General features: G+C 32.9%; 2 protein-coding genes and 1 long non-coding RNA gene across 3 annotated transcripts in view; all 3 read right to left on the bottom strand.

The window, feature by feature from the left end:
• The window catches only part of LOC143058220 (uncharacterized), a 322046-nt gene extending 312691 nt beyond the window's left edge, over positions 1-9355 (bottom strand). The window contains exon 1 of the mRNA XM_076231690.1: positions 9352-9355. The gene's annotated coding sequence lies outside the window, so the exon portion shown is untranslated. The remainder of the gene's footprint in view (positions 1-9351) is intronic.
• The window catches only part of LOC143058221 (peroxisome proliferator-activated receptor gamma-like), a 128761-nt gene that overhangs the window by 17806 nt on the left and 92708 nt on the right, over positions 1-18247 (bottom strand). The gene's annotated exons all lie outside the window — the stretch shown is intronic.
• On the bottom strand, positions 12761-16551 carry LOC143058222 (uncharacterized). Its single transcript, XR_012972951.1, has 2 exons — positions 16433-16551; positions 12761-14746 (listed from the first exon to the last, which is right to left on the bottom strand). It is a non-coding gene; the product is annotated as an uncharacterized LOC143058222 (long non-coding RNA).

Here is an 18247-nt window from a genome sequence, read left to right as displayed (position 1 = left end):
AGTTATGTTAACAAAATTCAACCCATCTATACAGAAACTGAAAAATATAATTACAAAACACTGGAACCTTATTTCATTAAACCCTAATTGTTTGAACATATTTAATCGCCAGCCTATTATAGCTTATAAAAGACATACAAATTTACAAGAACTATTATCAAAGCATTAGTGGGTATAGTTTGCTCAACCTTTCACAACACAATATGATACTGATCTCACAAAAAATAAATCATAATTAACTAATATGTTATTCAAAGACAACCGGTGTATGGTCCAATATAATATACGAAATAAAACAAAAAACATAAATAATACGCCAATATACAACTTATTGAGTCGACCACTGATGAAGCCGGACTCAGGGATCTTTTCCCCAAACACGGCAGAAACACCGGGCCTAACATTCATGCTCATGGGTGAGCTCGGATGGGCTATTTAAATACAATATAGTATTGAAGAAGCAGGTAGATATAAGAAGATGTTGTATGAGTGCCAATGATACAACACTCCATTCAAGTCACAATGAGTAAAAAGTAAACCATTATAGGTTGCGCTTCGTAAATACAGCTGTTTCTGAAACCACGCCTCTTTTATAGAATATTCATAGATAATTAATTTTGTTTACATACTGGGTCCCAGTTATGATCTCTTTGTTGCATTCCATAGAGACATTCATGTGTATATTGTTTATATTGAAACATGTACACGTGGTAAAATTAGGGGTAGTTAAGAAATTTAGTGTTAGTTTAAACTCTTAGAAGTTCGGGGCATACACACGTTGAAAATATGCCGCATAGCCCTATATTTTGACCTTTAAAAAAATTGTAGTGCATATGAACTTTCCATTCTAGGATATGATTTTTTTCAAAACTTCATAGTAAATGTGGTACAGTTTTAGCCGTAAAGGGAGTTCCTATGGGAAAATGGATTGTCCATAATTACAGAAGTGCGACCTATAGATAGAATAGGGCCTTCAATACGGAGCATTGGCTGAGACACCGAGCAGCAAGTTATAAAAGGACACCAAAAACTACTAGTGCAAAACCATTCAAACATAAAACTAAAGGTCTAATCTACCTGAAAAACAAGAAACGAGAAACTCTAATGAACCACATCAATAAACGACAACCACTGAACATCAGGTGCCTGACATCGGACAGGTGCAAACAAATGTAACAGGTTTAATCGTTTAACAGGTGCCAACCTTCACCATTACCCGAATCAGTGTTGTAACATTGCAGTATAGAAAGAAACACCCTAAAATATCAATTGAAATGGTTTCGTTAACTCAATCAAAACACATATTAACAAAATCAAGTAAACGTACACTGAACGAATAAATTTGATCTATGACACAATATAAATGCAATATTAATTAAAAGCAAGGGGGAGAGATGTAAAACTATATCAAAAAGCCAATTATATCTTTATATAATTTAGCGTTTAATAAATTAAACAGTCAGGACTCTACTTCGTCAGAATTATCTCCCCATTACGCCAGTTCATTTTCAAAATCGTAGAAATGGAAGCCATAGTAGGGATGACGCGCTACCAATTTTGCTCATTGAAACCGATAAATTTATCCACATTGCACCATTATGAACCTTATATTGCAGTTGTATTTTAAAAGACAAATGTATCAACTAGCTAACAGAGCATCAGTTAATGATCTTGTCTGCATTGATTCAACTTAAAACTATTGTCTGTTCGGTTGTCAGGTGTTTTTTTTCGAAAATTGATAAACATTTAAAAAAATTCTAATTAAAAATTTCGTTGAAGGGCAGACTAGATTTTTTTTAGTGTATAAAGACTATAAACCCTAGTTTTCACACACAAAAAATTATATTTTTTCGAAGATCTGCATATTCATCATCCAACTTGAAAGACTGTCGTCAAGTACTTTCAGTAAAAAAATAGCTATTCGAACACACCTTCTCTGTTTTTGTGACTCATTAGATAGGTATTTCACTTGACCCATATATTTCATCTTTTAGTACTGTTATTTGTTTGTGTTATAAAGTCCATCTGTAGCTTTGATATATAAAAAGGATAGAATCTGAAGCGAGACGATGTATGAAATATTCTTGCTTTGTACGATATCAAGACAAAATATTCAACTCAAACACGCCCTAACATAAAAAGGTGCACTCGATTTTCTCTTTTCGATACAATTGTTATCCATTTTTTGGAATTTTTTCTTGAGTCACATAATGGAAGGGCAGACACGAAAATTTTTGAACTAATAGATTGATATGTTTTCCGTCCGTGGTAATTTTTTCACAAAAATCGGAGGTTATGCATTTTCTTCATCCAACTTGAAAGATACCCATGTCGTCGACTTGAAATCTAATGGTTCTGCTTAACTATGTACTAGATAAATTGAAAACTTATGCAAATGGTGTTTTTAAAATAAAACACCTCGTAATTGAGAAGAAAATTGTCATTTTGTTTGTTTCTATTAACTTTTAAAATTTTTGTCACTATAGTAAACAATGCAGTACACATTTGTCGCCTTCTCTAACAAAGAGCTTCGATTCTTTTGTTCTATTTCAACCGGGTTTCCGACTGTAAAGTACACAGGTAAATGTAAAAATTTTGATTTGTTGTAAGGAGTACATAAAATATTGTTATACTTTTATTTTACAAAATAAATGAATTTGTTCATAATATTAGAACAAACTTGTTTTAAAAAGTGAGTAACTAATACGTTAAATCGAATGACCAAGTATCTATAAATACTATTATTTTGCGAGCTATTAAGTGGCCATAAGAAGTTACCAAGTCAATATAACGCATTACTAAAGTGTTATTACGACAAATGTACGACTTACCGTGTCGTGATAGCGATATCGACTAACTAAAATAAGATTCACGAAAAGTCCTTTTAACAAAAATAAAACCCGTTAGGTGGCATCACTCAACCTTCAATATAATACAAATCCCTGTGTACTATTTTTAAACTACATTCCATAAGAAACATTCAAGTTTTTTTTTTAATATTTGGTCTTAATATAAAGTCCCAAATAACTGACTCACAATTTGAATCTTTCATGAACTGAAATTTAATGCGTGACCAAGATATGCAAAATAAAGGCAACAGTAATATACTGCTGTTCGAAACAACTCATAAATCAATTGAGAAAAAAACAAATCCGTTTTTTCCACAGGTGATTTGACAGAATCGGTTTTAAAATTTAAATCACATGTATCGTGTTTATGTTGATAAATACTGAAATTAAAGATATTGTTAGACCCTGTAGCTAACCAAATTGTAAGTCAAGTATATGATTCATAATACATGTATTAACGCAAAAAAAAAGGAGCGAAAGATACCAGAGGAACAGTCAAACTCATAAATCCCCCTAAAAAACCTGACAACACCATGGCTAAAAAATAAAAAGACAAACAGAAAAATAATAGTACACAAGACACAACATAGAAAACTAAAGACTAAGCAACACAAACCCCACCAACAACTTCGGGTGATTTCAGTTAGTTATGTTTGCTTTTACGTTTACACAGCATATCTTCCGAATTAAATTATCCCAACGCTTTGTATACTGATGCATATATAACTATACACATCCTTAATACACAAGGATCCCACGGACAAGGCGGGTTTTAGAGCGGCGTTTAGGGCGTACAATGCACGTTAAAAATTACATTTTTGTTTCCTTAATTGAATTTTCAATTTTCATGATTGGAGATGCATTCGTCATAAGGAATATACCATCTGCTCAAACAAATTACCAACGATGATGATTTTAGAGAAAGCAGCACATATTAGCAAATACAAAATAGTGCACTACGGTCATCGTGCTGTTACATTCTATGCTTGTTTATTTTGATCACAAATCGTTGTCAATATCATGAAATTTTATGCGACTGTCTTACAAAAAAGAGATTAAGGAAGCTTTAAGTCAAGGTTTAATCTACAAATTTCTACATATTAAAATGCCTGTACGAAGTCAGAAATATAACAGTGGTTTTCAATTCGTTTGATGAGTTTGTGTATTTGATTATGCCATTTGATTACGGACTTTCCGTTTTTGAATTTTAGAGACAGCGGCACACTAAAGGTGTTGTCGTTGTTTGAAGTTAATTTGAAAAGACACATTATTTTGTAAAGATAGTCTGCTTTTGAATGTTTGGGTTTTAACATTCCCGATGAAAGTGCATCCAGAAAAAAATATAAGTCTTAGTATCGTCTGTAAGTATTATATCGAGATTGTTAAAAAAGGCTTTCTTGGACTAAATACAACCAATATCAGTCCTCCAGGCCTGGGAATGGCAAATTTAGACAATCACGGTAAAACCATTTCTTCTAACATGTAACGTATGTTGAAGTCCTATTCCATTCGTTTTAAATTTTAGCATCAAATTCAATATTTTTGTAATTAACATTACGAGGTTTTATAATTTTATAAACGTTTGCAATGACTCATTGAAGATAACGGGTTTATTGTTTTGTACGCATCCAGATGCGCATTTTGTATGCAGAACACTTATCAGTGGTGCTCCAATAAAGAAATTGTTTTTAATAGAGTGGGTTTCTCTGCCTATTATCACAGTTCCTCACCATAATTCAATTCTTCAAAATGAGCCCCACAAGAATGTTACTACCTATATATTTTTGCTACTTGTTTCAAATAACACTACTTTCTTTATGTATAGTTCCTAAATCGGGATCATTCAAATCCGCGATTGTCGTTAATCTTTGTCTTTCATTTTTGTGTTTGTCTAATTTAAATTTTATAATTAGTTATCAAAGATACCCGGATTATAATTTAATACGCCAGATGCGCGTTTCGTCTACATAAGACTCATCAGTGACACTCAGATCAAAATAGATATAAAGCCAAACTAGTACAAAGTTGAAGAGCATTGAGGACCCAAAATTCCAAAAAAAAATATGTCAAATACGGCTAAGGTAAGCTATTCCTGGGATAAGACAATCCTTAGTTTTTCGAGAAAAAAAAAAGTATTGTAACAGGAAATAACTTAGTCTGTTAATTTTCTAGTATAAAATGTTTCACACTTTTCATGTTGGAATATCTATGGCTGACTATAAAATATTCATTTTCTTTTAAATGTTTGAAGCCATTTGGTAACCTATATATTACTTTCCGATATGAAGATGATATAATAAACAAATATCAGTTTTGAAAGGTCAGCCTATTATCTTCATTTCTAACAACTGGGGCCATATTTACTAGACTAGATTCCATAACATGATAAGACAATATTCAGGTACTTTCAGATTCAAATATTTAGTCTAATTATACTAAAGATAAATTTTGATTCAGAAATACCTGTGAAAATGCTACATTACATCTGTTTATTTTATTTTTAAAGTCATGACCGGTGTGACAATTTTGTTTCAAAACTAGGAAGATATTTGATAGAAAAGCAATTCACACGTTTACGGAGAAAATATGAAAAAAAATTCGGAAACAATACTAAAAAACAATTATTGCTAGATGATATATAAACATGATAAAGTAAATAGTTAAACAAATAAATGTCACTAATATTTACTTGTTTATTTCATTGCTGATAATTTTATAATTTAGCTGTTGAATAAAAACTAATGTTAATTGAATACAATGATGCTTACAAGAAAACAACTCTAGATTTATGGTATTTACACACAGGTATTCTTCACTGGAATGCTGGACTAGTGAAGTAAATTGTTAATAGCAGAAAGTGCAATTTGTTATTGAACAAAACAAATTGATGAAACTCACTGGATTTTCACACAGTAACACTAGCAACACTTGCTGTGTAAAAGGAAATGTACAATATACATGAAAGATAAACGTTCAAAAGACAGACTTTTGACACACAACAAAAAAGCAAACTCCATTAGCGGGGATCATTCAACCTTTTTTTTCACAATTTAGAAGTAGGTCTCATATTCATTACACTTCAGATTTAAATAGTTATTGGAATACTTTCGGTTAGGTTTCTTCTTGTCAGTAAAAGGGTAAATCTGAAAAAGTTTCAACGATGTTTGATAACCTGGTTATATCAATCAATTTTTCATTAGTATATAAAAACTTAATGTTTTATCTTTAGGCTAATCACCTATAGCTACAGTCAGTGAAGTGTTAATTAGCCTTTGCTTATTGTGTTTTATAGATAATGATAAATTTCCTATGGTCGTTTAAGACTAAGAGTTCTCTTGTTTCATTGTTGTAAGATAAACTGCTTGGTAGATTGATACCATCTTCTGCTGACAAGACAATGTCATGTTTCTGTCCATCATTAGATATTCTATGTATGTTGTTTGAGGAAAGTCCTGTTACATACAAATCACCACGGTCATCTACAGCTACACTAGTAGCATCTTTCAAAGCAGAACTGTTGTATATCTCACGTTCTTTTCCATCCAAAGAAACTAGGAATACTTTCTTACTATACAAATCAGTACAATAGACATCACCATCCTGATTGGCACAGATCTCATAAGGATTAAATTTTGTGTGTAGTACTTTAAGAACTTTACCATTGATATCCACTATTGTTAGAGTTTGAAGTTTATTTTTTACCCAGATCTTATCCTTTACACTGGTGATTCCAAAACAGATGCCTTCAACTTGAATTATCCTTCCAGGCTTCAATGATGTCAGGTTTACGATCTGGATACCTTTATCACCAAGAGATACTACAGCGTGGTTTTTGTCATATAAGCATATATTGAATGGTTCATAATCCAAACTAATCACGCTAAAGTTCGACCCATCAAGTTTACAAACAAAAAGGTGTTTGCCCCTGAATTGATAGAGTAGTAACCTATCATCAGAAATAAAGCATCCACTACGGATACTTACTTCATTTCCTAATTGCCTGGTCGGGAATGAATGTTTCAGTGATAACTTTCTTTCGTCCCTAACGAGGTATTGACCTTGTTGATCAATATTTAGTAAAGGCATTTGGATTTGGATATTGTCTACCGTTATTGTACCTAAGTCTGGGACTAGTTTACTAATGTTCGACTCAGATTCTGGCGGATGATATTTTAGTATCGAAACAGTAGTTGCTTGGATATCTCTGACTTCCAATTCTTTCTGGTAAGTTTTTGCATCTAAAAATTTTACCAACTGGAATAAATCGATTTCTGATGTATGTTGCTTGAGTGAATGTAGATCACTTTTCCATGTAGACAGAGAGTCTGAGCTGGACTGGAAGCTATTTCTGTTTCGGGACACCATATCAGTACAGGTTTTATACCTAGAATCAATGTCTTTATGAATATCTGCTTCTAACCTATCTAAATAAGCAATAATATTCTGCTTCATTTCCGACACCCTTTTTTTAATTTTGTTTCCATTTTCTTCTAAATCAACAAGTGTTGTCTCATTTTGACTCAGTATGTCCTCTGTAACTTGGCATAGGTTGGAAAGCCTTCTCTCTAGATCAGAAATAGCAGTGCCATCTTTCACGCCTGTAGCAGCTTTTTCAATTGAAATGCTAGACTTGCAATGTTGATGTGATATCGGAACACATGAATCGCAGATTACTTTGTCATGTTGACAGTAGTACAGTATTATCTTTTGATCTGGGTGATTCTTGCAGTTCTTGAACAATTTGAAAAGTGAAGAACTAAGTTGTCATATTTCTTTCATTGGTACTACCTTGTGAGGTGGGAACATCTTTTCGTGAACTCTGGAACACGCCTTACATACAAGTTCCCTGCAATCACTGCACCAAGATACAGCTGTAATGTCTTCACCACCGCGCTGACAACCAGCACACAATTTACTGTCCGCCATTCTCTAAGAATAGAAAAATATAGCGTCTGTAGTTAAGATACTCACTAAAGTATAAAAATTGTGGCGGCCTTTTTTGGACCCCAAATGATCTGTAAAGATTTCTGGTTAAATGTAGACATGAATAGTAGTACATCTTATGGAATTTTTCAAAGGAAATATAATATCAAAACATTTTTATTCCTTTGATATGGGAGTGTTCAGCCTGTCATTTTAATATCCTAAGAAATCATCAAAAAGTGCAATTTATGAACAAAAGTAATAACTAAGAAAAAAGGGGTCCATGCAACTAGCGTCTTTGTTTCAGAAAAAACAAAAATAAGATAAACGAAAATATCGATTCGTATTGATCAGATATTTTCACTGCTTTTGAAATTAGGTAACCAAGCAAAATAAAAGCCTTAGGGAAATTTGGTATATGAATACAGCATTAGCAATGACGGATCCAGCCAATTTAAAAAGGGGGTTCCCACCCAAAGATAAAGGGGAGTTCCAACCACATGTCCCTGTTCAAATGCATTGATCGTCCAAAAAAGGAGGGTTCCAACCCCCGGACCCCCCCCCCCCCCACAAACACCTGGATCCGCCAATGATTAGTGTGAGCTTGGTTATGTAGTTTAAGCCATTACTTTTTATCAGAATGCAGCAATGAATTAGTTTTTTTTTCACTTCCGTATGCTACATGAACACGTATCTCAATTGAATAAAAAAAAATACCACAATACGCCTTTGAATGTAGTTTTCAAATAAATTTAATCATAACAAACATTCTTTATTATCTTGGTTACCGATGTAAATTAACAATTTGTATCAATTGTCATCTTTATCATTAGAAGTTTGACATTTCTTTTTTTAATGTAATTGTTTGATTTAACTTACCTATCCAGTGTCTTTTAAAGCAAAATTGTTTTTATCAGCACAGTAAAATTACTTGCGTTTTCAGTGGGAATTTCCATTTGATTAAAGGGGAACAACTTAAATGTACTATCGGTGATTTTATAACTGAATCGGCGCTAAAATTTAAATCCCAATCGTGTTGATCATGTTTATGTTGATACGAAGAGAGATATACCCCGTAGCTGAAGAATTTGTGTGAACCAACATGGGTGTGTCATCACAAATGTACTGTCACTAATAAAGTTTTTACCTAAATAAGCCCGGTAGTTTTTTCGTTTGAGTTGTTTTACATTGTTATTTCGGGGCCTTGTATAGTTGACTATGCGGTGTGAGATTTTTTTCATTGTTGAAGGCCGTACGATGATCTATAATTGGTAAGTTGTGTCATTCTGGTTACTTGTGGAGAGTAGTCTCAACTGCAATCATACCACATCTTCTTTTTATATTGATATTGATTTTACTGTCTTCTTTTTTTCTTTACAAAAATATACACATCTTGAGATACAATTAAGCTGACACAGGGCTTTGTATAGTGATGTATACATTAATATACAAATCATTGATCAACAATGACTCTTGGGACCAGGGGGAAGAAGGGTGTGATCGTACATCTACCGAAACACGTCAACAGAAAATGGATTTAAATAATTAAACAAGTCAATCTATGTTTATCTTCGAAAACAAATGAGTAGCTAATAGATAGGAATTTATACATTTGTATTACTGTGTTACGGGAAACCAATTTTATTCAGAACATTATCTAAAAAACTTACGATAAAGAATTTCAGTCAAGTTCAATTAGCCCGAAATAAATCCGGTATTATTTTTTTTTTTTTGACAAATCAGTTTGATGTTGATGTCTACCGGTAAATCGCAGCTACTGCAATATATAGACAGTTCTTAATCTTGCTTAACTTACTCATCTGAACTAAACTGAATTTACTACTATGGATATATGTGATAATAGACTGAAAGATACACATGAATTTAATACACAAGTAGTAATTCAACTCGGTTGACAGTTTTCTGAGGGTAATAATCTGTCCTATCACCCTCTCAACTATTTTTTATTTATTGGTTATTCTCCCAGTCGATATTCCAGGGCGTGTATTCTCTAACATGATTTTCTTGATAGAGAGTTGCTGTCGCATTGAAGCTTTTACACTAAGGGTTCCAAATTGTAACAATCATTTCTCCGTAGATTTTAATGACGCCATCAGGAGTTGGTAAACCATTATGGGATATTCTTTTCATAGATGAATGCAGATGTGTTCCAAATGTCGAAACTACAATCCCGTCCTCTGTTCCAAGGTTTGTACTGACATGAACAACACAATATGTACATTAAGCGGAGCAAAATCTGCTGAAGTAATATGTTTCAATCATTTTTATAGTAATCACATTGCGCTATGAAGTTATAATACGATCATCTTTTAATTTGAAATATTGATATAATGTACATGTATCTCAAATTGGTGGACGAGACATGACCGTAATGAACGCACAAATAGTGAGACATTCAAATGCCATTGATATGATTAACGAAAAGGGTGATGGATATTTGACTAATTTGAACTATATATGACTTCGGATCTTTTTTAATAAAGTCTTTTTTTTTTTGTGTTGTCGACTGCATGTTGTTGAATGATCAAAACTGGAAGTTTCAGACACAGTTTAAATCAATACAAGTAGATATTACTACTAAATGTTCTTGACTATCCAAAGATTTGTTCAGCGTTAATACTTATGAGATAACTGTATTGTATTTTAAGCTCCGACGGCATCAATTGGGGATTTGATGGTCGCAAATTAAGTTTACTGGCGGCGCGTTAGCGGAGACAGTAAACGGGTATTTGCGACCATCAAATGCCCAATTGATGCCGTCGGAGCTTAAAATACAATAATGTTATCTCCATTCTAATGAAACTGACAGAAAACAACGTTAAAACATGCATTTAAAATCTGTCATATGCCGTCTGCGCTTGCGCGTACGTCCGATAGCATCAATTGTCAATTGATGCCATGTAAATAAGTGACGTTATCCAATCAAAATTTTAGATATTAATGTCTAAATCTCTTTTAGAACACAGGAAGCCTTTCAGCATTTAGTAAAGAGACAACATTTAAGTACATTAATGGCCTTTGACACTAATTTCATTAATACAAATGTATGTCTCTCAATGTGTGGAACATAGACTATAATCAAATATTACAGTATGGAAGAAGCAAGTAGATACAAGAAGATGTGATATGAATGCAAATGCTAAAACTCTTCATGCAAATTAAAATTAGTACAAGGTAAACCATTATAGATCAAATACGCCTTCAACATGGAGCCTTGGATCACATCGAAAGCCAGATACCAGATGACTGGTGTAAACACATTCAAACAGAAAAACCGACGGTCTAATATATATGGTAAACAATAAACTACTATTGAATCACATGAATAAACGACAACCACTATACAACTGGTTTCTGACTTATGACTGGTGTAAGCAATTGCAGCGATTTAAACGTTTAACAGGCGCCAACCTTCAACCTTGTCGGTAGGAGTGGTGTAGCATTGCAATGTAGAAAGACACACAATAAAATATCAAATTAAATGGTTTCGTTAACACATTTTCATGAAAACAGGCAAACAGAACTGAATGAATAAATTTGATCTATGACAGAAGATAAATGCAATTTTTATAAAAAAAAAGGGGGGTTGGAGATGTAAAACAATATCAGAAAGACAATTATATATTTGGAAAAATTGCGTTAAATAAATTAAAGTGTACAGGTGAACATAATAATTTTGTTGTAAGGAGTACATGAAATACGGAAATATGTTTACAAAATAAATGAATTAATTCATAGTATGAGAACAAACTTGAAAAAGTATTGTGATAAATATATAATATAAAACTTTTAAACTTTAGCATTCAGGGGCGGATCCAGGATTTTAGCTTAGGAGGCCTAGGCGCAAGGTTTTATATTCGCCGAGCGGACCGAGGCAAAATAATATTTGAGATAAAATTATTAACAAATTCTTCTAAAGGGGGTGCAACGTAAATATCGAACTTTTTTTTGTGGTAAAATGAGCGAGAAATTAAAGTTTCAAGCTGAAACCGCCTTAATCATTGAAACTACCTCCATATATTCCTCAGAAAACGGGACTTCAGACAATCAGGATAGAGACATACGCCCAATATGGAGTACACAAGCTGACCCTCTATATTACAAAAAAATGTAGAGAATTTTATGTCAACGGTTGCTGGGAAAACTGACGTTGCATTCACATTAGTCAATCGAATATCTTCAGGGGGAAATATTATTATGACGTAATAGTATTGTATGCGTCCTAGTGGGTCCACCGGATAAAATATCAAGTGACTGACTGACGAATGGACGGACAGAGATTAAACAATATGTCCCTGTTCTGCGAAGAACCTCCGAGTTATGATGGCAATGTCTCCTACAAATTGGAAAAATCTACAACAATATCTGTTAAACTGGCTGGATTATATACTTTGAATGTTAAAAAATGGAATGGTCTCTTCTAATACTTAAATAAGTTGAAGGCAACCCATGCTTTGCAAATTTTAGGAGGGGGACACGCCCGCCACGCCCTGGCATTCATCTCACTATGTACATATCTTTGTAAATATTTGTTAAGTGTTAAACCTATATCCCACGTGGGAGCCTGTACCTGTACAGAATAGAAAAGATACTAAATGCTTTTCAAAGAAAGTACATATCAAATTTAGTGAGCGGAGATATAACAGAGAATAAGTAAATATTGAATGACAAAACAGCATTACACATTGTATCAAAAGATCAAATTAAAACGAAAGCACGATAAGAAAGTTCGCAGTTTCTAAAAGCTACTTAAAAGTCGTTAAAATGTTTCACCTAGTCGTTAAATCGAGTGACAACGTATCTACCACTAGTAAGTGGTCATAAAAAGTTACCAAGTCGTTATTACAAATAACCTTGTCGTGATAGCGATTTCAAATTAACCAAAAAATGCCACTAAACGGATTTCCGTTGAATCCTCTACCTTCAACATAACACATGTCCCTGGATAAAAAATAACTTACAACTAGCACATTTATCCTTTTAATATATTTTTGTATATTTTTAAATTCGTCATATTTCTGTGAAGGTCTCATATACATTAGAATTTAGATTAAAATAGTTACTTTCATCAAGGATTTGTATAGTATACAAATCCTTGCTTTCATAAAATATTATTGGATCATTTTCGTAACGGTTAAGTTGACACCATAAAGTTAAATCTGAAAAAGGGTCAAGCAATATTAAAAACCCTATTGTATGTTTAACCCTTGTATATTTTCATTTCATTAGAATATGAAAACTCAATGTTTATCTTTTTTCTTATCATCAATTCCACCAGCCAGTGTTCCTAAGCCAGTGTTCATTTTGTTTTATAAATATTGATAGATTGATAAGCGTTGTTTATGACTAACAGTTCTCTTGTTTCATTAATGTTGTAAGATAAACCGAACGGTCCATTGATACCATCGTCTGCTGACAAGACAATGTCATGTGTCTGTCCATCATTAGATATTCTATGTATGTTGTTTGACCTCCATCCTGTTACATACACATCCCCATGGTAATCTACAGCTACACCATTAGCACCTTTCAGGTCAGAAATGTTGTATATCTTACGTTCTTTTCCATCCGAAGAAACTAAGAATACTTTATCACTACCCCAGTCAGTACAATAGACATCACCATCCTGATTGGCACATATTTCATTAGGATCAAATGTTGTTTGTATTACTTTAAGAACTTTACCTTTGATATCCACAATGGTTAGAGTGTTAAGTTTATTTCTTATCCATATATTGTCCTTTACACCGGTGATTCCACTACATATTCCTTCAACTTTGATTTTCCTACCAGGCTTCAATGATGTCAGGTCTATGATCTGGATACCTTTTATACCAAGAGATACTACAGCATGGTTTTTGTCATATAAGCATATATTGAATGGTTCATAATCCAAATTAATCACGCTGGAGTTCGATCCATCAAGTTTACAAACAAAAAGTTGTTTGCCCGTGTATTGACAGAGTAGTAACCTATCATCAGAAATAAAGCATCCTCTGTTGATACTTACTTCATTTCCTAATTGCCTGGTCGGGAATAAATGTTTCAGTGATAACTTTCTTTCGTCCCTAACGAGAAATTGACATTGTTGATCAATATCTAGTAAAGGCATTTGGATTTGGAAATTTTCTACCGTTATTGTACCTAAGTCTGGGACTAGTTTACTAATGTTCGACTCGGATTCTGGCGGATGATATTTAAGTATCGGAACAGTAGCTGTTTGGATTTCTCTGATTTCTAATTCTTTCTCGTAAGTTTTTGCATCAAGACATTTTACCACCTGGAATAAATGGATTTCTGATGTGTGTTGCTTCAGTGATTTTAGATAATTTGTCCATGTAGCCTGCAAGTCAGAGCTCGATTGGATGCTTTTTTTGCTCCGGTACACACTCTCGGTACAGTTTTTATAATTGTAGTCAAGGTCTTTGTGTATCGCTGTTTCTAGCCTATCTAAATGAGCAATAATGTTCTGCTTGAGCTCCGACACTTTTTTTTTAATTTTGTTTCGATTTTTTTCTAAATCAACAAGTGCTGTCTCATTTTGACTCAGTATGTTCTCTGTAACTTGGCATAGGTTGGAAAGCCTTCTCTCTAGATCAGAAATAGCAGTGCCATCTTTCACGCCTCTAGCAGCTTTTTCAATTGAAATGATAGACTTGCAATGTTGATGTGATATCGGAACACATGAATCGCAGATTACTTTGTCATGTTGACAGCAGTACAGTATTATCTTTTGATCTGGATGATTCTTGCAGTTCTTGGACAATTTGAGAAGTGAAGAACTAAGTTGTTGTATTTCTTTCATTGGTACTACCTTGTGAGGTGGGGACATCTTTTCGTGAACTCTGGAACACGCCTTACATACAAGTTCACTGCAATCACTGCACCAAGATACAGCTGTAATGTCTTCACCACCGCGCTGACAACCAGCACAGAATTTACTGTCCGCCATTCTGTAAGAATAGAAAAATATAGCGTCTGTAGTTTTAAAATATACTCACTATAAAGTATGAAAATTGTGGCGGCCTTTTTTGACCTCAAATGATCGATAAATATTTCTGATTAAATGTAGACATGAATAGTAGTACATCTAATGGAATTTTTCCAAGGAAATTATATCAAAACGTTTTTATTCTTTTGATATGTGAGTGTTCATTCAGCCTGAACTGTCTAAATTCCTTATGCGATAATGACCGAAAAGCTGCAGAAAAAAAAATGTGTTATCTAAATGTTTTGTCTTCAAGAAAACAAAATGCATTGATAACCATGTCGAAATTAAATGTAAAACAATTAAAGAGTACCAAAAATCTTATCAATTACTTAAGACGAATAGTAGTTTGTGACAATACTAATTTATTTCACAAGGTAAATGAATAATAAAAAAACTATACAGAAAAATACATCTTCAGGAGGGGGAATAAAACATCATATATTACAGTCGGAATAAAAGACGAGTAAGAATTTATTTAAAACTTTTGGAAAATTTTAATGAGAACGATATAGAAATTGCAAACTGCTGTCATTCTTATATCGTGAGAAAACATAAAATAGTGCAATTTATCAACAAAAATAAGAATTAAAAAGGGGGAGGGGTCCATTCACCACACGCCTTTGTTAAAGGGAAATATCAAGATTATTATTGAAAACATCGATTTGTATTTTTCAGAGATTGACACTGTCGCTTTTCAAGTAAGGTAACTAAGCAAATAAAAAGGGAAAATTACTATATGAACACAGCTTAGTGTTACCGTGTTTATTATTTTTTTCATTTTCTTATCTTTATAATGATGCAATGAATAAGGTTTATTAAAGTCTTCCCCTGTTTGGGATCCGTACAAAAAGCAACACATCACTCAGGTTGAGCAGGTACAGCGTAAGGTAGCCAGGTTTGTCTTCAATGCTTATAAAGACAGATCACTTGGAGCAGTTTCAAATTTAATTAAATCATAGGAATGGGAAAATTTAGAAATAAGAAGGAAAAAAGGTAGATTAACTATGCTATATAAAATAAATTGGGGTCAGTTGAAGTTCCTAAGGACAATTTAACAATATCTGATAGACGTACTAGGAAAAACATAAATTTAGGCAAATATCAACAAATAAAGATTTCTATAAATTTTCATTTTATCCTCGCACTATTTCGGACTGGAACTCACTACCTGAAGCAATAGGTATGTCTTGACACCCTGGAATCCTTCAAAAGTGGCATATCCACTCTTACATTTGAAGGATCCACAACAACTTATTAAACTACAAAGCCACTGTATATAATGTATATATGTTATTGTTAACGATTTTCTTTGTCATATTATTTTTAAATTAAGTCCATATGTACATAGCACACAAGTTCCGGGAAGTTTTACACTCCTACCTAGGAGTCTACTCCCGTTTTCGGAAGAAGAAGAAGAAGAAGAAGAAGAAGAAGAAGAAGAAGAAGTTCGTATGCTACATGTACACGTATCTCAATTAAATATATAAATATACCACAATACGCCTTTGTAAGTAGGATCTAAATAATAATTACATTTTTTTATTATCTTGGCTACCAACGTAAATATTTATAAACAATTAGTATTTTCATCTTGATCATTAGAAGTTTGACTTTTCTATTTTTTATGTAATTGTTTGATTTAACCTACCTATCCAATGTCTTTTAAAGCAAAACTGTGTGTTTTGTTTTTTTATCAGCACTGTAAAATTACTTTCGTTTTCAGTGGGAATTTCCATTTGATTAAAGGGAAACAACTTAAATGTGCTAACGGTGATTTAACTGAATCGGCGCTAAAATTTAAATCGCATTCGTGTTTATCATTTTTATGTTGATACATTTGTGTGTACCAACATGAGTGTGTCATTACAAATGTATTGTCACTAATAAAGTTTTTACCTAAAGAAGCCCGTTAGTTTTCTCGTTTGAATTGTTTTACATTGTTATTTCGGAGCCTTGTATAGCTGACTTTGCAGTATGAACTTTTTTCATTGTTGAAGGTGACTTATAATTGGTAATGTCTGTGTCATTTTGGTCTCTTGTGGAGGGTACTAGTCTCGTCTGCAATCATACCACTTCTTTTTTATATTAATATTGATTGTACTGTCTTTTATTTTAAACTTTTCCTTTACAAAAAATACACACATCTTGATATACAATTAAGCTGACACAGGGCTTTGTATAGTGATTTATATATTACTATACAAATCATTGATAAACAATGACTCTTGGAACCAGGGGTTAGGGGTGTGATCGTACATCTACCGAAACAAGTGAACAGAAAATGGATTTAAATGCATAAACAAGTCAATCTATGTTTATCTTCGAAAAAAAATGAGTAGCTAATAAAAAGGAATTTTTACATTTGGATTACTGTGTTAGGAAACCAATTTTATTCAGAATATTATCTAAAAATCTTACAATAAAGACGTTCAGTCAAGTTCAATTAGCCCGAAATTAATCCGGTATTTTTTATTTTTTTTACAAAACCAGTTTGATGTTGATGTCTACCGGTAAATCGCAGCTACTGCAATATATAGACAGTTCTTAATTAGGCTAAACCTACTTGTATGAACTAAACTGAATTTACTGCTGTGGATGTATGTGATAATAGACTGAAAGATACACATGAATTAAATACACAAATAGTCATTCAACTTGGGTGTCCTATCACCCTCTCAACTATTTTTTATTTATTAGTTATTCTCCCAGTCGATATTCCAGGGCTTGTATTTCCTATCATGATTTTCTTGATAGAGGGTTGCTGCTCGGATTGAAGCTTTTGCACTAAGGTTTCCAAATTGTAACAATCATTCCTCCGTAGATTTTAATGACGCCATCATGAGTTGGTAAACCATTATGGGATATTCGTTTCATAGATGAATGCAGATGTGTTCCAAATGTCGCAACTACAATCTCGTCCTCTGCTTCCCGGGTTTGTACTGACATGAGCCACACAATATGTACATCAAGCGGAGCAAAATCTGCTGAAGTAATATGCTTTATTCATTCTTATAGTAATCACATTGCGCTATCAAGTTATAATAAGATCGTCTTTTAAATTGAAATATTGATATAATGTGTCTCAAATTGATGAACGAGACCATAATTATCGCACCAATAGTCAGATATTCAAATAATAAATGTATCAATGATTCTCAAATCGATTAGAATATGTACAGTTGCAAAGTTATCAAAACAATCGTTTTTTTTAAATAAACATATTCAATTCAATTCATAAAGTTAAAGTGTTTTTATTTATTTATGGTCATTCTATAATTACTTGTAAGCACTTTAATCATTTAAAATGTTAGCGGATTATATACCTATAGTGTTATCAACTACATATCGAAACATTCTTATTTTATTTTACAATCGGAAAAGATATCATTGTTCAGAAAGCCAAGACATTGATTTAATTATTATGACACTTTTATGGATAGATCATCACTTTTCCAAGTACAGT

The sequence above is a fragment of the Mytilus galloprovincialis genome, chromosome 14 (genome assembly GCF_965363235.1).
Source record: "Mytilus galloprovincialis chromosome 14, xbMytGall1.hap1.1, whole genome shotgun sequence".
NCBI classification, from domain to species: domain Eukaryota; kingdom Metazoa; phylum Mollusca; class Bivalvia; order Mytilida; family Mytilidae; genus Mytilus; species Mytilus galloprovincialis.
The sequence above is the reverse complement of the archived record's forward strand: the minus strand, read 5'-3'. Positions and strand labels throughout refer to the sequence as shown.